Source organism: Protopterus annectens, chromosome 1.part1, assembly GCF_019279795.1.
Source record: "Protopterus annectens isolate FY-2018-M chromosome 1.part1, PAN1.0, whole genome shotgun sequence".
NCBI classification, from domain to species: Eukaryota; Metazoa; Chordata; order Ceratodontiformes; family Protopteridae; genus Protopterus; species Protopterus annectens.
In genome coordinates, this window is record NC_056726.1 from 1,054,362,387 (window position 1) to 1,054,383,844 (window position 21,458).

Consider the following 21,458-nt stretch of genomic DNA (forward strand, 5'->3'; position numbering starts at 1 on the left):
TGCCAGGAGCAGAGACAGCAGCACATGTGTAGAGTTCTTGATTAATATGCATAACAATGATATTTACTCACTGTTATGCACTCATCTGTGACGTTTGTTATGTTTGTAAGCATTAGAAGATTTTATTACTTCAGTGCCCACTTCATTTTTCTGGGTTATTTAAAAAATGGTCTGCTGAATCAGCACAGCCACAAGGCCAGTAATGAACACTCTCTCTCTTTTGGCTTTTCCCGGTTAGGGGTCGCCACAGCGGATCACCTTGTCCACTCATGATTGGCAGTGGAGTTTTACAGTGTCGAGTTGCCAGACCGGTGCCCAACCTTCCACAGAAGGGGCACACACACACATACATACACACACACACACACACACACGCCTAGGGCCAATTCTATCGTGTCCAATCCACTTGCAGCATGTCTTTGGGGATGTGGGAGGAAACCGGAGCACCTGGAGGAAACCCACATGACCACAGTGAGAGCATGCAGACTCCACACAGAAGACACCCCAGCCGAAGATCGAACCGGAGAGCCTCTAGCTGTGAGGCGACAATGCAAACCTCTACACCACGTCCAAGGCCAGTAATGTACTAAATGAGGAAATTCTAACATCAGAGAAAATACATACACTAAGAGCAGAAACTGCAGAAATAACAGTGACTGACATCTGCAACCAAGTAGAAATATAAGTCAGTCAAACAACGTCTTCCATGAATTGCTTGTCAATTTGCAAAATTCCCGGAGCTTGGATTTACAAGATATTCTACAAAAGCAGCACCAACCATCTTATCATGAAAGTAGAGGAACTTGAGAAACAGCAATAAACAGAATGTGTGGGCTAACTGGATTAAAAGACTATAAAAGACACAATCTGTTAGAGGTTTGGTGAATTATAAAAAATGCATACTCCTCCCTAAGTCTTATCTGGGGTGAGTTGGAAACTGATAGCAGATCATTATGAAACTTTTAGACTTTGTGGATACAAAGTACAAAGTAGCTAAAGAAGGTTGTACTTTTCAGTTGTTAGAATTCAGGTACTTGTACCCCAGATTTCAAAGAAATGCAAGGCCTTAGAAGAATTCAGGCAGCTATGTCTCCAGCTCAGCCTTGTGTGACTGCTTTTAGATTTATAGTTTATCAAACTGTAACTTTCGCTACAGGATCAGTCTAACAAGCCTGATCTGCAAAGCCATGGAACTCATTATCATGGAACATATAAACAAAGACATTGGCAACCTTCAAAGACTGGACCCCTCCCAGTTTGGTTTTGTAAAGGGCTGATCTTGTCTCCTCAACCTGATTGACTTCTTCAAATCAGTCTCCAGAGCCGTGGAGGGCAAGGTGGTCCACACAGCCTATCTGGACCTCGCCAAGGCCTTCGACACCATCCACCACTCTGGAATCATAGATAAACTTACTAAGCAGGGCATTAATCCCTACATCACTCGATGGGTTGCCAACTGGCTTACTGACAGAACCCACACTGTAAAAGTAGCCGACTCAAAATCCAGCTCCAGACAAGTGACAAGTGGAGTACCTCAGGGTTCAGACCTGGGAACACTCTTGTTTGGCATCTACTTCTTTGAAGTACAGTCCAGCACTAAGGGACTCTGGCTAACAAAGTTCGCAGATGACTGCAAACTGGGAGACATTACTGAATCCCCAAATGATGTGGATATTCTACAAAAGGGCCTTACAGAAACAGATGCTTGGTGCCAGAGCCATGGACTCAAGCTCAATGCCTACGAGTTACATTTATTTTACATTTGTTTATTGGGGAGGTCCAACTGGACAGAGCTGTCCATTTTCAGTGGAGGCCTGGGGAGAAAAGCTCCAAAACAGTTGCTAAAATTCTATACATAAGATATATACACATTCAGTTATAAAAATATAGCAGACAATAATATATGATTGCATAAGATATTTACATAAGCATAGAGGTTTAGACATACAGTTAAAAGTATAGTGGGTAGTAACATTTGATTGTTGTTCATACAGTATGTTTAGTAGAGATAATCTTGAAGATGGACTGAAGATAAGACATGAAATAAAAACTAAAAAAAGAGGAGAATATAGACACGTTCATATGAGGTGCATTGACATTTCAAGGGAAAGCTTTTCAGCTTAGTCTAGGAGAAAGTTAATGGGTATAGATGGGGCAGTGGGGAGTAGGAGGCAGTGAGTTGGTAAGTAACGTGATAATATATAGTGCATCTGTGGGAGTTTTAAAGAGGAGGTTGGATAGTGGGTAGGGGAAAGGAGTTATAATATGTCAGCCAGGTGCTAGGCAGTTACAAGTAATGTGTGGTAATATATAGTGCATCTGTGAGAGTTTTAAAGAGGAGGTTGGATAGTGGGTAGGGGAAAGGAGTTAGAACATGTCACCCAGGTGCTAGGCAGTTACAAGTAAAGTGTGGTAATATATAGTGCATCTGTTGGAGTTTTAAAGAGGTCAGATAGTGGGTAGGGGAAAGGAGTTAGAATATGTCAGCCAGGTGCTAGACAGTTACAAGTAACGTGAGGTAATACATAGTGCATTGTGGGAGTTTTAAAGAGGAGGTTGGATAGTGGGTAGGGGAAAGGAGTTAGAATATGTCAGCCAGGTGCTAGGCAGTTACAAGTAACATGTGGTAATATATAGTGCATCTGTGGGAGTTTTAAAGAGGAGGTTGGATAGTGCATAGGGGAAAGGAGTTAGAATATGTCAGCCAGGTGCTAGACAGTTACAAGTAACTTGTGATAATATATAGTGCATCTGTGGGAGTTTTAAAGAGGATGGATAGTGGGTAGGGGAAAGGAGTTAGAATATGTCAGCCAGGTGCTAGGCAGTTACAAGTAACGTGTGATAATATATAGTGCATCTGTGGGAGTTTTAAAAGAGGAGGTTGAATAGTGCATAGGGAAAAGGAGTTAGAATATGTCAGCCAGGTGCTAGACAGTTACAAGTAATATGTGATAATATATAGTGCATCTGTGGGAGTTTTAAAGAGGTTGGATAGTGGATAGGGGAAAGGAATTCGAATATTTCTGCTAGGTGCTAGGCAGTTACAAGTAACGTGTGATAATATATATGCATGTGTGGGAATTTTAAAGAGGTCAGATAGTGGGTAGGGGAAAGGAGTTAGAATATGTCAGCCAGGTGCTAGGCAGTTACATGTAAAGTGTGATCATATATAGTAAATCTGTGGGAGTTTTAAAGAGGTTGGATAGTGGGTAGGGGAAAGGAGTTAGAATATGTCAGCCAGGTGCTAGGCAGTTACATGTAAAGTGTGATCATATATAGTGCATCTGTGGGAGTTTTAAAGAGGTTGGATAGTGGGTAGGGGAAAGGAGTTAGAATGTGTCAGCCAGGTGCTAGGCATTTACAAGTAACGTGTGATAATATATAGTGCATCTGTGGGTGTTTTAAAGAGGAGTTTGGATAGTGGGTAGGTGAAATGAGTTAGAATATGTCAGCCAGGTGCTAGGCAGTTGCATGTCCAGGAATTGTTTAGGTGTGAAATGAGCTGTTTTTTGAAGATGGTTTTGTTAGGTTGTACCCTGATTCTTAGTGGTAGGGTGTTCCAAGTCTTGGCAAAGTTGCTAGAATACAGGGAGTCACCAGAGCTGTAATGGCTTTTGGAGATCGAGATCAGTGCCTTGTTAGTGGATCTAAGTTCTTGGTAATTAGAGTAGAGGGTGATCAGGTCTTGTAAGGCTGGAGTTTTGTCAGGTTGGTACAGTATTTGCTGAGCTAGAAGAAGTTGGTTTAGAGCTTAGGTGTTTGGGAACTCAAGCCAGGAAAGCTGTTTTAAGGCCTGACAGTGTTGGCTGTGGTAGGAGGAGTTTGTGGTGAGTTTTGCTATTTTGTTGTAGTATACTGATAGCTTGTTTAAATCACTCTTGTTTAGATTAATTAGGACAGGAGAAGCATACAGTAAGGTAGAGAGGAAATGGGTATGAGCCAGGGTAACTTTACTGTTGCTGGTTAGAATGTGACACAAATACTTTAGAAAATTCTACAACAAAACTAAATGGCAAATTTAAGACTATTAACAAAATATTGAGCCAAAGAAAAGAGTGTATGAAGACATCAAACTTTACTAAACTGAGAGTACCAAGGCTAATGTTAACTCTATGCCAAAAAATGTCAAATAATCAAAATTATCAAAACATTATTAGAGGTAAAACTTACCACCAAAATGAGTGACAACTGCTTAGGTTAAAGCTTAACTGGTTGTCAATTTTAAAACCTGACCCCAAATGGTATTAGCTTCTTGCAAAATAGAGTCATTGATAGCATTAGGATACCCCTTGTTTGCTGAACCAAATGAATGACAGGAGTTTTCTTCAAATTAACCCCATTTTGCACAATGATATTTAAAATACCAAGCTGTCCAAGTGCGTTTCCTCACTACACTGAGTATCCAGTGATGTTATCATTGAATGAATTTAGTATCATTATTCTTACTTACCCTATTGCCCTAGGTTGAGGAAATGAGACATAAAGATGGAAAAATATGGAAAAAAGCACTGGTCTAAAAAGGATCCCAGTAAAACCTTAGATTCAGAAAATATAGGACAAATCCTTACCTGGCACTGTCTTTCAAATAGCCTGTTACCCACTCATCTAACGACATATTCTTCTTCTCCAACATTTGTTGCATGATCTCATAATGTTGGACATTATCAAAGGCTCTTGCCAGATCAAGATAAACCACCTCCACAGGCAAGCGAGTATGGTTCTCTTTCAGAAGCTCAAAAGTTGTAAATGCTTGAATCTTACAAGATCATGCCAAATACTAGACTCTCATAAGACTGAACATCAAAAAACAGCCCAGACACTTATTTTTGCATGGGGCAAGCCACCCTACACCCATACACTGCCTGAGACTTATATATTCCAACTCCAAGACAGCACCACAGTAGGGAAAGGGCCAATAACCTGATCCCTACTATTCTGTGATCTTGCACAGAGTTAAGGTCCCAGGAAAAAGAAACACTGTTCCATTACGTTTTGCCAATTTCATCATAGGAGATTAAAGAATTTGGGCTTGATCTTGTAACATTTGAGAATCTGGGCTTTTAAGCTTGTGAAGTACAATCATCAGTATCTAATGCTTCCCAAACTGACCGATAAAAGCCAAGAAGATTTGTAAGACATGACCTGCCGGCTATCAAACCATGCTGGAACTCGCCTTGATTAGAGATTAATGTTTGAGATATTAGATCTTTTGATACTTTCTCAAAGCATTTATTTACCTTAAATACAGGTTTAACTTAAAAGGCTTAAAATTGATCACTGAAGATGCATCTCCCTTATGTAATGAAACCACAATAGCCTCTTTCCAAACTTGTGGAACAAAACTAGCATATTACAATTTCTGATAAAGGAAATGCAAACTGTATTATATTTGTTAAAAATTGCCCATGTATTCTATCTGGATCAGCAGTTTTATCAACTTTTGAGCCTTATCCATGTTAACATTAGTAATTAATGGACAGGTATCAACCTTGTTAGAGACATTCCAAAGCTCGTTCACTCCTATTACCAGGATACTGTGTTAATTCTTCCCAAAACATTTACCTTTAAATTAGAGTCAGAAATTGGACTACTGCCTACTATTAAATGAACCCCGGAATGACACACTTTGCTGTATTGTCTCAAGACCTTATAATAAGTCTTTTTTGTCTATTGTACATATTTTAATACTTTTTATTTTATTAGTTTAATATTGTTCAGCAAATAGCAACATAAAATATTCAAACAAAACATCAAATATCATGTAAAAGGGGCAGAAAGAGAATACAACAGACCAAAAAATACAAACATTCAATCCAAATAGACATAACTTCCAATGAGTACAAACTAAGGTATGAATAAGAAAACCATTCAGAAATAAACTACTTTTCCAGAACTCTGTCAAAGTCAGCATTACTTAAGTGGTAATATTGTTTGAAATAAAAAATGGAGCAACCAAGCTCCACAGCAACTAAGAAGTAAGAACAAGCTTGGAAACTGGCAAGCAGCAATAAAATGCAAATACTTGCTCAAAAAAACAAACGATTTATTAAACTGTTAAAAACAGTTGAGCACTTTAATCCCTATAGCCTGGGACTTCTTCAGAACAACTTTTAAACAATTATCACCATGAATAAATACCCTGAACAAAGTCATATGACCAATTAAAAAAAATTAACATGAAAAATACTGTATTAATTAAATGGAGGACCTGCTTCAAACAATAATTGAAAATAAAGTTAACATAGTTAAATAAATCTTTACCAGGAAAATATTACATTACAATACTAGTGCTCTAGTTTTAAGAATCAGAGCAATAGAAATCTGTTCATTTAAACCAGGTGGAAAATTAGAGTTCAATTTAAGTTGCCAGAAAACTTCCCATCTCTCTATTTGCAACTCCCACTAACCTCCTCTGTGATCCTTGGGAATAATGTCCAGTACACCAAAATGAAATCTAATTGACCCTGTACACCTCAAAGTGTGCTTAAAAAGTGAGTTTCTTGTATTCCCTTTTGGGCGGCACAGTGGTGCAGCGGTTAACGTTGTCGCCTCACAGCAAGAGGTTCTCCGGTTCGATTCTCGGCTGGGGTGCCTTCTGTGTGGAGTTTGCATGTCCTCCCTGTGTTCGCGTGGGTTTCCTCCGGGTACTCCGGTTTCCTCCCACATTCGAAAGACATGCATCTGGAGCATTTCTCCCCGGGCCTCCGCTGAAAACAGGCTCTGTGGAACCTAGTCGGACATTCCCGGTCAACAAATGTTAAATAAAAAATAAAAATAAATAAAAATCGCATATCAGTGTTCATAAATCCCTTTCCTTATTTGTCTCTCTGTTTCACCTACATAATAACTTTGACACTTACTACATACTGTGATATATACTAAACCCTTGGTAGTACAGTTATTATTTTGAAGTTGAATTGTAAAGGGAATATTTTGTAACTCCAGGGTAGCACCCTCTAACATAAACAAACATTGGTGACAGCTCTCACACTTAGTCGTACCTTTAAAATTTAAAACTGTTGGGGGAAGGGGGTGCTCAAAAACAAACTTTAGGTTCCTTCCCATTTGCCTGATTTTTAGAGAGAATGTCCTTAATTTCTTTAGACCCACATTTATAAGGAACCACCATGTTGTGCGTGGAAACCTCGTTTGCATTATCACATTGGTTCAAGGGGACCTTCTCCAACTTATTTCCTAAAAGGGGTTGACATTTTGTACTCCATCCTTCCCAAATATCGCTGGTAGTCCTATGGATCAGATCCTTGGGGTAATCTCTTTCTAAAAACATCTGACAAATCTTAGCTAGCTCCACCTTGATGTTAAACTTATCCAAACGCATTCTGGCTGCTCTCACCATCTGCTCTTTCAGAATATTCTTTTTGGTATGGTAGGGGTGATAACTGATAATCATGGTAACTATTTGAAGATGTATTTTTTCTAAAAATTTTTGAACTAAAGCAACCATTAATCTCATCCTTGTATATAATATCATCAAGGTAGTCAATACTTTTGTCGGAATATTTCCCTCTAAATTTAAAAAAATAATGAAATGGTATTTAAAAATTCCATAAAAACATTAATATTACTTTGTACTTCCTTCCATAGGATAAAAATGTTGTCCAGATAACAAAAGTATCCTAACCATTTATCTTTAAATTCAGAACATAATGCAAATTTCCTCTCCCATGCATACATAACTAAATTGGCGTAGATGGGGGCACAACTTGCACCCATTGCCAGACCCTCAATCTTAGGTTCATAGGTTCATACTAGGCTATCTGCCCTAGGGCATTTATAAGCCTAGCCAGAGTGTGTTTGGCTTTCGCCACCCATTTTAAATTAATTTTGCTATGCCTTTTTTTGAGGTTAGTATACTGTGCCTCTGTCTAACAGTGACACAGAAGTGATAGCCGGGGTAAACCTACGATCTCCAATCCACTCATCAAGATTCCTCTTGAAGAGAGTCAATGTGGGACTCTGCCTAACCTAGACTGGGATTTTATTCCAGAGTGAAGGGAGCCTCTGGGTTATGAATCTGTCCCTTCAGCATGTCCTATTTATTTCAGTGCTGAGGTTCAAGTCTCTCGAGCGCATAGCTCGATGGGATTTGGATTTTCTGAGGTGCAGCATGTCCATTAATTCTGGGTTGGACATGGCATGACATTTATACATCAGGCACAGATCACCTCTGAGCAGGCGGTATGCCACTGAGTAGAGCTGGAGTTTCTTTAACCGGGCAGCATATGGTATCTGTTTGAGCCCTTTGATGCTCTTGGTGAGGTACTTTTGGGGTCTTTCCAGTTGCTGCAGGAGTCTGGTAAGGTACATCCCAAAAAATTCACCATGAAAAAAGAAAAAAAATGTTATCCAAAATTATTTCCATCACCTCAGTAATAAAGTTCACCATGGTGTTGTCCAATCTAGCCAAACTTCTGATATACTCAGAAAATAAAAAAGCCCCTCTTGATGAGGAATCGAGGTGAATAAATCCACAGTAGTGAAACTACAAGCCGGAGTGTTCCATTCCTTTTTCATCTTTGAAAGAAAGTCCCAGGTCTTTCAAACAATGGTCAATCCTAGACATAGAGTGATTCAGTACTCTTATCAATAAACACCCCTAATGAATACTTAACACTGTTGTATGCAGCCACAATAACTGTATACAGTGGTCGGTGAATGTTTTTATGTACTTTCAGTATTCCAAAAGCAACTGGTATAGGGGTGATCATGTTTTAAAAAAATTAAATAAATCCTCAGAAATGGATCCTTGTAGAAGTGCATCTTCTAATAGAATTTGTATCTTTCTGTGTGTAATAAAAACTTCATTTTGAGATGTGGTCCTAGATTTTTTAAACATTTGCCCAATATAGCCCATTTTATCCACTAAAACCACATCCTCACCTTTATCTGGTTTCATTATTCTCAAGTTCTCATTAGATCTTAAATCTTTCAAAATACCATGTTCTTGGGAACTCAAATTATAAAACCTACTCTTATTTTTATATGTTAAATTATCTAAATCTATTGAACAAATTATTTCAAAGTCTGCAATAGTCGTATGCATGTGGGGGGGGGGGTTAAAACAACTTTTTTTCTTCAATTTTCATTATTTCCATTAATAAAATGAATAGAATATCCTAATTTATTATTTTGAAACAAAACCTGCAAATTTAACTTTCTTGTAAATAATCGTAATACTGTTGCCACTTCTGTATAATTCACCTTAGAGGCAGGAACAAACTTAAAACCTTTTTTAAAAAGGGTAAAATGTGTCTTATTAATTCTAAACTGTGTAATTAAAATATGAAACCCTTGAAAGGTTAACATTTTTCCATCAAAGGCAGAAATAATATTGTCCTTACTTACGCCATTATCAAATGTTATTAAACTTAACTCCTGTTCCTGGAGTTGTAATTCCATTTTTGTGTCCTCCGTCTAATTAATATAGTATTTTTCATGTTAATTTTTTAATTGGTCATGTGATTTTTTCAGGGTATTTATTCATGGTGGTAGCTGTTTAAAAGTTGTTCTGAAGAAGTCCCAGTGCTATAGGGTCATAAGCAGTCAACTGTTTTTAATAGTTTAATAAATTGTTTGTTCTTTTTGAGGATATATTTACATTTTATTGCTGCTTGCCAGTTTCCTTCTTGGTAATATTGTTTCACCTTACTTCATTCTTTATAAATCCAAACTTTACCCTCCCTGTCCTCTTGTGCATCCATAATCCTAGCTCATGCACTAATGTTATTTATAGGGTCTATATCAGATCATCGAAATGGATCATTATCGAATGCCGTAACGTCAAACTGCAAAACTCGAACCCTAACAATACCGAAACCACAAAACAGTGAATTTTTTTCCAGGGAAAAAAATTTGCTTTTCCGAGAAACACACACACACCACAAGCACACTAAAAAGCAGCAAACCACACACATACATTTAAAAGTTACATTTAACCCTACACTACACTGCACATACACTACTATCTATCCACTTACCTTAACCCAGACCCTAACCCTAAGGTCCATCACTATCGCACACTCACCTCACCCCGTGCCCTAACTCACTTAACCCACCCCTAACCCCAAATTCTCACTATTGCACACTCACCTCACCCACACCCGAACCCTAACTCAATTAACCCGCCGCTAACCCCAAATTCTGTCACAATTGCACACTTACCTGACCCACGCCCTAACCCTAACTCACCCAACCTGCACACTAACGTGAACGTCTGCACAATCACACACTCACCTTAACCCAACAAGCCACAACAATGGCCAACCGAATTCTTTCCCTAGGAAAGAATTTGGTTTTGTGCAGCTTCACTGTTTTCAGCATTCGCAATATTAGGTTCGATATTAGATCATTCAAAATTGTGCCGTTTCGATGATCTAATATAGATGCTTATTTATATGCATTATAACTGCCTTCCAAACTCTATTTCCCTTGCAAGACTTAGCAATACGATGTCTAAGCCATCCAACAAGCACAAACAAAATTGCAATGTCTTAAAAATCCCATTCAAACTCTTCTACCATAACAACAAATGTACAAAACTGTCATTTGTAGGGAATTCTTTGTTTTAAAATAGCTTCCCATTCCTTTATACAGGCTTCACAACATTTCTTAATACTTTCAAAAATAAAGCTAGCATTTACTTCATTACACCTCCTGCCTTCCTCTCTCCCCCTAAGTCGCAACATTTTACTAAAATAAATTGGTGTTCTAAACCATCTATGTAACCATCTCATATCATGATTCCATCATCCCACACTGCTGGAAGACCTTTCAAACTATTACACAATCTTAAACACCTGCTCCAAATCTAATTTAGAAAGAAACACTCATTCCTGTTTTTAACTGAAGATTGTCTGTTGCACATATTGCCAGATTGTTCTCATATTTACTTCTAGGAAACAAACAGGATCCTCTTGAAAATGTTCCTAGCCTATTCAGACAGATGTGGAAAAGACCCTTCTATGAATTAACTCTTAATTTTGTCAAACATAGATTTTTTTTTTATGTCTCACCTCATAATTTTGAAGTCTGATCATTTATGTGGATGAAAGGCTATTTTTTCATTCAGAGTATCTAGATTTATTTGTTTATTTATTTTACATTTTTAACCGGGTTAGTCTGGCTGAGCTTTTAGCTCATTTTCAGCAGGGACCCAGAAGAAAAGCTCCTCAGGGAAAAGAATTTTAAAACAATAATTAACAATCAGCAAAAGAATATGAGACTTGTTACAATATCATTTTAAATGCTTAGTACAAAATAAATGTATAGTCTTGAAAAGATTTTGAAACCAGTTACATATCTCTTTAAATGAGTAGTACCTAGTTGTTTTAGGGTTTCAAAAAAGTATACGAATAGTTAGACGAAGATATATGGGAAATGAAGTAGAGGTGGCCTTTTAGACAGACTTGATAAGGTTATTATTTTGGAACAGACTGAGTCATGATAGGTTAGAGAGGGAGGAAAGGAAGTAGTGGGAGGGTATTAAATACCAAGTGTAAAGAAGGGGGGAAGAGATAGGAGTACAAGGTTTGAGATACATTTAGGGTGAGGTGGAGAAATAGGTGGAAGGATAGTGGTTTCAGGGTGGATGGCTGCAGTGGCAAGACCATTTTTATGATGTATTTTCGTATGGTTAATTTGAAACTCTTGCTTTGGTGAAGAGACTTTATTTCTAAGGGGAGTTGGTTCCAGGATGTGGCTGGGTTATAGTTATAGAGAAGACATCCAATTTTGGTTTTGGGTTTGTAGATGTGTAATAGTTCTTGGTCTGAGCTGTGTAGAGTCCTAGCAGGGGAATATTTAGATATGATGGAGGAGAGGCTGGGGCAGAAGGAGGGTAGACAGAGGATGGAGTGAATGATTTGTAGTTGATATAGTTATAGCAGTTGAGGGAATTCAAGCCAGTCTAGTTGCTTAAGTGCTAAGCAGTGGTGAGACTTGCAGGTTTGGTTAGCTGCAAATCTGGCCACCTTGTTGTAGGTAGTTTCAAGTTTAGAAATGAGTGTGGAGTTTAGGTTTGTGAATATGTGACAGCTGTATAGGAGTGTTGGAAGTAGTAAAGCATGAGAGAGAGTTTTTCGGGCTGTGTTGATTAAGTATTTCTTGTTGTGGAAAAGGTGTCCAAGTTTCTGATGAGTTTTTTTGATGGAGTTTGTAATATGTAGATCAGACTTAAGCTGATCATCTATTGTGACACCTAGCAATTTAGTACTAGGTTCAACTGAGAAGATGGTGTTGTTGCTAGATAAAATGGTAAATGTACTTTTGAGTCTGGTGAGGTTTTGGGGGAGGAAAAGTAGGAGCTTAGTTTTCTTAGGATTAAGTATTAGTTTGTTATCACTAAGCCATGTCTCAATGGTGTAGAATGATGCCTGGGTAGTTGAGTGGAGGTCAGATGGGTTGCCAGCAATGGTTATAACAGTAGAGTCATCAGCATATTGCACAAGTGATGACTGGGGACAAGAGGAGTAGAGTAAGTTGGTGAAAATATTAAAGAGCAGTGGTCCCAGGATGGACCCCTGGGGGACACCCATTTGGACAGTGAGAAGGGGGGATAGTGCAGAGAGCCATTTGACTGATTGCTGGTGGGTACAGAGGTAGCTGGAGAACCAGGAGATAGTAGGAGGAGAGAAATTTAAGTTAGTGAGCTTGTGAAGGAGGAGATGGTGGGAGACAGTGTCAAAGGTTTTAGAGAGGTCAAGGAACAGGCATGAGACAAGTTTATTGTTATCACAAGCAAGAGAAACTGTGTTGATGAAGGATATTAGTGCAGTAGTTGTACTATGATTGGGACGGAATCCATGCTGAGTGGGTGTGAGAAGGTTTTCCTGGTGAAGGTAATGCATTACCTGCTTGTAAATGCATTTCTCTAGGATTTTGGAGAGAGGAGAGAGTATGGCAATTGGTCTGAAGTTTGATATGTCCGAGGAGTTACCGCCTTTGTGAATGGGTAATGGGAAGAAGTTTTTCTATACAGTGCAGACATAGGATTCAGAAATAGATCGCTTGATCAAGATAGGTACAGGATCTGTCTGGTTTTGGCACTATGACCTACGAAAGAAAGTAAACAGAACCACAATACCTTCATCTCACAAATGGTTACATTAGTGATACAACTAGTAGGAAACAAAGGACTTCTGTCCTTGTCACTCCAAGTTACCACTGATATCCATTAAGGCTTTGACATGGAGTCACTCCTCTTCTCCGTCTTTTTCTTAGATGTCAAAACAAGCTCCAGTGTCCAGTTCACCAAATATTCAGGTGACTGTAAGCTTGGGAGTACCATCCTTATCTTGGTGATAACATGTCCCTTCAAACAGTCCTTAATACGGGACACAAATAACATAGTAAATGTGAACTTGCCTTCAATGTCAAAAGATGTAACATTCTGGCATTTAGTAAAAAAGAATATATATATTAGATAGACAGAAAGATAGATAGACTTTGTTGATGGTCAACAGCATAACATTTGACAAAATGTTAAAGTATTTTAGAATCCTTGTACATAATGGCCTTTCATTTGAGACCCATATCATCTCTGCTATCTGTAGTGCATACAGATTTACCAAACTGATCCTCCACAGCAATGCCAGAGAAATAATTCTTTCCTTTTATATGGGTGTTATGAGACAAGTTGTAGAATACTGTCCTCTCTTCTACAGCCTACTCACACGTTATCTGATGCAGCTGGGGAAAGTGCAACTCTACCTCACAAACAGGATAAGACTTGAAGGGTTACCTTGCAGTGATATACAACTCCACCTCAGTTTCTTTCTTTTTCTCTTTCTCTGTGTCATATTACTTTCTTAAAACAGACTTGTGCCCAACACACAAAATTAAAGGGCTCTTACTATTTGAAACCTTTGCTTAAAATACTAATCCGGGTCTATAAACAAGATGATAAAAGGATACTTGGCTTCAATAAAAAACTGCTTTCAAATGTACAATGAAATGTGATAACTTCATATCTCATCACAGTTTGGTTTTGTTAAAGGAAAGTTATGCCTATCAAATCTGGTGGACTTTTTTGAGAGGGTCACCAAAGCAATGGATGAAGGCAAGACTATCCACACAGTGTACCTTGACCTAGCCAAGGCTTTTGATACAATGCCCCACTAAGGTATTTTAGACAAGCTAACTAATTTAGATATAAACCCTTTTATTACCCACTGGATAATCAATTGGCTCACTAATAGGATTCAGGAGGTCAAACTATGTTAGGCCACCTCCACTAACAGTCCAGTCATTAGAGGAGTTCCCCATGGCTTGGTACTGGTCCTGCTCCTTTTTGGCATATTTTTCTGTGAAATGAAAGCAAATGCTGAAGGCTTATGTGACTAAGTTTGCAGATGATTGCAAGCTGGAGATTATCATTGGCTCCCCTGCAAACACTGACATTCTTCAATAAGACCTACCTCTGACTAAGAAATGGTGCCAAAGCCATGGTCATAAAGTCAGTTCCCTTTTTGTTGCACAACTTATAAGTAAGGGCATGGCATCTGAGTTCAAAGAAGTCATTACCCACTGTACTCTGCCCTTATCAGACCAATTATAGAATACAATGCTCCCTTTGGTGTGTACCTGAGCAGGCATATGCAGCAACTAGAGCAACCCCAGGGGTTCCTTACAAAAATAATACAAGGCATAACAAGCGTACCTTATACAGAGCACCTTAAAACCCTTTCCCTCTACTCAGTCTCCTATAGATTGCTGAGGGGTGATCTATGCTTGGCTTACAAGGTATTCACAAACCCCACACTTATGCATCTCCTGCATAATCTGTAAGTCAAAAAGTACTGGAAATACAAGGTCTAGGGACCTGAATTTTGTCTGGAACTTGAATAGAACATGCTGGAGAGGCAGATATGTGTTGCAGAACCTGCCCCTCCTTGTGAACCAAGTTCATCTATTACCTAATTTAAGCACAACTAGAAAAGTGGATGGGTAACAGAAAACTTACACCAGGCCTGGAACCCATATCTCTAATGGGCAGAGGTAGCTTATAAATACCTGGCCTTCAATGTCCTATTTGGATGCAGGACATCATTATTCTTTTGGAAAACTTCACCAGGCTTAGTACCCCCCCACACACACACACACACACTGGGTCATTAGCATAATAAAAATGTATAACTCTATGAATCTATTAAAGTGGTTGTTATTTCTTCAAAAGAAATGCAAAAAACTGCCACCAAAATTTATAAAATCTGTGGAACAAAACTGACATGATTTACAGTTTGATAAGCACAAACTGAAAGATAAATTAGTTAATAGTTTTCTGTATTAAAGCAAAGATGAAAACAAGATAATACCACAAAAGATCCCAGAGGTAAACAAATGGACAACAGTAACAGCAGCAGTATAACGCTGTTGTCCAGGCCTGGCTAACCAAACAATTCACACAAAATAGTCAGATCCAACATGACAAAATTACAGAGATGTACAACAAATGGAGTTCAAATGACAAACATCACAAGAAAAGGAGATGCACAGTCAGCATAACAATAACAACCTTGTCGAGACAATGATGCAGACATTTAAAAAAAGATAATATTGGAATACTGAGGATGGCTGAATGCATAACAGTGATAGAGCTGACAGGACAGTTTGTAAAGCATTTTCACTAAACAAAGGCAAGCAGTTGTAGAATTACCATCCTCTCTTTAAGAAACACCAGTAAACATAATGAAAAGGGGAGCATTATATAATTTAAAATGCATCCAATGTTGTCCTGAGCAGCCAGTCTGCAATAGTGACTGAAACATCTTCTACCTGTAATGCCCATTCTGACAAAAGTGTCTGAAAAACAATACATAAGCAAATGCTATATTTCTTCCCCCCAGCAATCTTCTCCAGTAAAGTTGTCGTGGATGCTGTTGTGACAACAGGAATGAAAAGACACCTCTAAATGTCAAAAACTATATCCACAATAAACATAACGAGTTCAGAATCAGCACTTCCTCATTTATAAAGCTCTAAAAGGAATCTGGCACGGTAAGATATGCTGTTTTCATTTCCCATTTTCAATTATTTTATCACTATGTGGTACTGTATTAAACACTTTTGCAAAGTCATGATACACAGTATTAACTGTCAGCCCTATGGCTAATGCATTCAAGATGTTTAAATAAAAACTGATTTTTTTAGATACGACTCTCCCTCTGAAATTCTGTGCTGATACATATCTTAACATTATTAAACAGCTTATTTGTTATACAGTCTTGTCCTTTTTACTAACTCTCAGGATAAGCAGAGGTTACAGTTTCTCCAAAGGTCACAAAAGGGAAGGACACTGTTCTCTACAGTATCTCTTCCTTAAAAGGTTGTGACAACCTGCTGTCCTGTTCACCTCTGACTCATCCCAAGGATGCTCTGCTAGATTTAACTGTCATCCTTCAGTACACAATGTGTTTTACTTCTCAAACAGGTTGACCACTTGTCTCATTTATCTCATTGTAAGACCTCTCAGGTGTATGGAATACTTCCTTTACTGCCTGTTCTTCCCTTGACTACAATTAGTAAGTAATAAAAACAAAAATAATCCACTGGAGCACAAGGAGCTGACTCGAAGCAATGTGTATAATTAGTAAGTAGGCTGCTCACCTTTTAACCCTACTGACCAGCTGTTGTGACTCCACACATGTTCTTTGGGCCCAAGAGGAGACTTTGTAAAATGTTAATGCATTCATGTCATGATGTTTGTGAAGTTTGAAATATCAGGCCCTACTTTATGTCACCCAAGCTACTATACTGCTGCTATAACCCTCTCCTGTGATACCAACCAACATATAAAATTTGGCTGTATTTGCTAAGTCATCAAGGTACTTTGGCTAGGATGGAGATCTGTGTGATCTAAAGGAAGATAGTCTGATAAGAAGGCTTTTAAGATGTCTTCTCATCCTTTTCTTTTTCTAACTGCCCCCATCCGCCACTCTATCCCCCTCATACATTCCCATACTCCTAAGTTATAAACCTTCCAGATACACCAGCTTGGAACAGGCAGCCCAGACAGAACTAATCCTGCATCATGCTGTCTCTGTCCTGTTTATTAACACCATCCTCCTATACGATGTTAATATTTCTCATCTACATAATTTATAACTTACTTCTCAACTATACTCTTTTTGTTATATCGCTTGTACTCTTTACAAAACCTTCTGTACCGAAATGTAAGAACATTAAACTTATTTACGTTTTCTCTTCTACAGTATTAGTCCATTTACTTCCTTAAGATTATAGAGGTACCAGAACTGCATAAACTTATAAATATTGATGTAAATACTTTACTGTATCTACCTGTGTGAAGGGAGAAGTATAAGATGGGAAACATGTTTAGTATTTTGCATAACATTTTCTCTCTTTGCACTCTAACTTGTTTCAAGATGGATCCTGATGGCCTAGGCCTGTCTCTGGTCTTCTTACATTGCCAACATGAATATTGCCAATGTAGAAAGTTCCAACATGGAAGATCAGAATCTGTGCCTAATAAGGAAAGGCTCAGATAAGGGGTCTGCAGATTCTCAGTAAGAAAAATAATTCAAAGGTATTTAGTTTTAATTGGTCAGTAGCTGTTTGTTCAAAAGCTTTTACAATATAATAAAATGCATTTCCTTCTATTTGGGGAGACAAGACCTTGATTGCTTAGTTTTCCCATGTACATGTGTTCAATAAAAGAGATCATTCTACTCTTCTGAACTGAGTTGCATAAAGTTGTTTTCAGCTGGCACCAGAGCACCTGTGTTTTAGTTGTTTGTTTTTCCTCAAAGAAATGTAATTTTTTTTAGAACTGTCTGAAATTCACTTGTTAATAAAAATGTACCAGAATAGAGCTTTTCTCCTCAGGCCGCCACTGAAAATGAATTCTGCCAAGTCAGACTTTCCCTGTCAGCAAAGATGATCAATTAAGTTAATTAAAAACAAAAATACATACAGTTCTAGTAGGTCTGCATTTTTGATATGAGTTAGTGCCATATCTACTGTGACTGAAAACTGTGGTCCAGACACTTTTTTAATCTATGCATCAAATTACTGTAACTGTTAACATCATGTTTTTGGTAATTGTTACTGAATATCCATTGTTTATCTTCTGACAGTTCTGTATTAATCCTTTGCAGATTTCTGAAACGCTCCTCTCAACCTGTGAGTATTAAAAGTCACAGCAGTGTCCTTTAAAAATCACATCAGAGCATCAGATAAAGGAGCACTTTCTTTTTCCCAATAGAAGATATTTTTTATACTAGATCCTTTATAGTTAATGGTAGTGAGACTTTGTATGGGCTTAGTTTATTTATTTAATAAGGTACATACTCACAAACATATCTGACGTTGAGTAACATCGGTAAATCTATGAGGGGCAAGGCTAAAACTGAGGACAATAATCATAGCATTATGACTGTATCATAGCAGTTGAGTGGTATGCTGTGAATTTTATATAAATTAGTTGTGTCAGTCATATTTATATCTGCTATTCTCTCTCAGAAGTTATTTTTACATCCCTGTATAACTATATGTACTAGGCATACATGCTTCCTTATTTTCATTAACAATTATTTTGCGATGAAGTTGACTAACATTTTTATATGTTAGGGCTTCGTAGACTAGAACCCTTGGCTTAGCCTGTATGTATAAATACAGACGTAGTATAAATGCATTTACCCAAGTAATGAAGAACTGCTGGTAAAAAATAAAGCAAAACTTTTTTTTTTCATTTAACAAATAATAATTGGAATAGCACACCTCAGGTTTATGGTTGATAGGGCTAGAATTTGATGGCACCTTATAGATATAGCCAAGTAATAATTTAAAAAGCGTAAATATTTTTAACTATTTAATTTGCTCAAAATGGCAGTTAAAAGCTGGACTACTGATTAACAAGCATATTGACATTTCCTTCTAGCTTTGCCTATCTTACAACATATTCCTCCAAAGTCATAGATTTTGTTTTTTTGTTCCATAATATTGCTGAGCAGGGATACTAACAATATTATTTTGTTGTGTCTTTTTGGCTTTTCCTGGTTAGGGGTCGCCACAGCGGAACTCCGGTCCGCTAATAATTGTCAGTAGATTTTTTACGTGCTGAGTTGCCAGCCCTAATGCACAATCTTCAACAAAGGTACGCCCATTCACGCATATTGCCACACAGAAGATGCTCTAGCTGAGAGTCAAACTGGTCAGAGTCTTACTGTGAGGCAACAACGATACTGCAGCACCACCACCGCGGAGGTACTAACAATATTATAACGGTGTATAATTCCCTTATGCTCTGTCTGCAGGACTACAATATTTTCTTTAATTATTTGATAAGCTAATTAATAAGTTATATCTTGCTGATCAAATAATCCTGTTGGGTTGTTTCATATTCCAGAAGGGACCCAGAGAAAAAGTTTAAAAAAAAAAAACAGTTAAAATACAATCCTTTATAAACTATCAAATATGTACACCTGAAATGTGAATATTTAACATAATTTAGTTTTAAAAGTTAACATATTAATGTGCAGTGGAGTTTAAACTATTACCTACAGTTAATATTTTAAGTATGATATAAAACACTGAACAAATTAGATAAAGTCAGAGACCTGCAATATAAACAATAGTTATAGGACATATTTTTACAAGTTAGGAAGCAACCACCTTTATGTGACACTAGACATGAATGTATGTTGTATCCTGCAAAGAAGAAGAACTGTTTGCTAAATATTAGTTCTGAATTTCTGGAATATAAATATTTCTTATTTATTAATAACAATAAAATGCAAAATACTTACAGTATGAAATAAATATAATAGCTGGAATTAGCATGGTACTAGCTGGTCCTTCCTGTACTGAAATGATGACTGAGACGACCTCTTCTTTCAACTGCTCAAAAAGAATTTGCTAGAGAGTGGAACTACCAGAGAGGCTTTTTAACACACAGACAACCACAGTGACTGACACGCTTAATTTCCTCAATTCTGTACTTTCATAGCAAATGCATCTACCGCAGTTCCTGTTACTCTTAGCTGGCATACGTGCCTCTGCCCAAAACACACAACTGAGAAAATTCTGTCAAAAACAGGATCTCTGTTAACACTGAAAGTGCTGCTGTTAAGACACAGACAATTGTCTGACTAATGGGTATAATTTTTCTCCAGGAATCTAATAAAAACAGGGAAACATAACATTTATTAACAGAAAAACTCTTAACTTATATTCTGATTTTTCCAATACCTTGTGAAAAGCGGTTTATATTTGTTAACCAATGATTTTCTTTTTTTGACACCTCAGTAATACTATTTTTGGAGTGGGCAATACTTTTTTCTGTTCTTTAATGGTTTTTAATATACGGCTTTTAGTTTGAAGCAGGCATCCTCTCTCTTGTCATTTTTTTGAATTATCTCCATGTTATGAACTTTTGGATGTAGGCTCACCATATATGCATTGGTCTGTTCATTTGCATGGTAGATAAAGACGTTTCAGAACATACGTTCATAGGTGTGTATCAGGCTAACAACTGCTGGGGCCTTTTTAAACCTTAGCATGCATCCCAAATCTTTGACAAGTCTTGGTACCCCTTGGTAAGTGTAAGTAGAAACTTTGCAGATGAAATATTTACAGGCTGTCTGTTTCCATTAGAGACATAGGTGCCAAACCAGGGATGAATTTAATGTTTCCCCATCCATGAACTGGGTTAGGGAGGAACTCTGCTTTGTATAGATGTATATTGCCAAGATACAGCAAATATTTAAAATTCACATAATAAAGTTTAAGAATAACGTTGTGGCACTGTTTTGAATGAAAAAAAAAGAAAAATATATATCAGCATAATTCATTTGGATCAGGAATAATGCATTTTTTTCATTTATAATTAAATATTTTATGTTTTATTAAAGTGAACATGGAATATGTAATTAGTAAAGACTAAAGGTTTGACCTCCCATTTTCATATAAAAGTATACATTTAGTCAGTGAAGGGATAATACATTAGAGTACTTTCTTTTTAATGGATATATCATGAAATATTTCATCTTCCCAAGCTGCAATATAAAACATCATAAACTGAACATTTAAAGTACAACAAACCACCAACACAGAAAAATGTAACCCACAATACCACACAAGTCTAATAAAACATATTTTGATTTTACCAAGATTCAGGGTACAGATGAATGGAGCCCTGACTATGAGCCAGATAACCTGTGTTTTTTGCTTAACAACTCAGGCATTGTAGAAACCTGTCAGGCATACATGAGAATGAATGACATGTCAGCTCAACAGTCCCTGGAGGGACAATGTGAGCACCTGCCTCTGATTTATACATTTCTAGGTAGCTAGGTCGTGATATCGCTATTGAAAGACAGGCTGCTACCATATGTCAGTAACTAGGGGCTGTAGCTGGCCCAGCATGTTGTGATGCTCTGCCCATCTGATGGTACCCCTCTTTTGCCACAGAAAACCTCTGC

At 37.6% G+C, this 21,458-nt stretch overlaps 1 long non-coding RNA gene across 1 annotated transcript in view; it reads right to left on the reverse strand.

The window, feature by feature from the left end:
• The window catches only part of LOC122808892, a 319,450-nt gene extending 299,493 nt beyond the window's left edge, over positions 1-19,957 (reverse strand). The window contains exon 1 of the long non-coding RNA XR_006365840.1: positions 19,785-19,957. This is a non-coding gene — a long non-coding RNA (uncharacterized LOC122808892). The remainder of the gene's footprint in view (positions 1-19,784) is intronic.
• Positions 19,958-21,458: the final 1,501 nt, after the last annotated feature.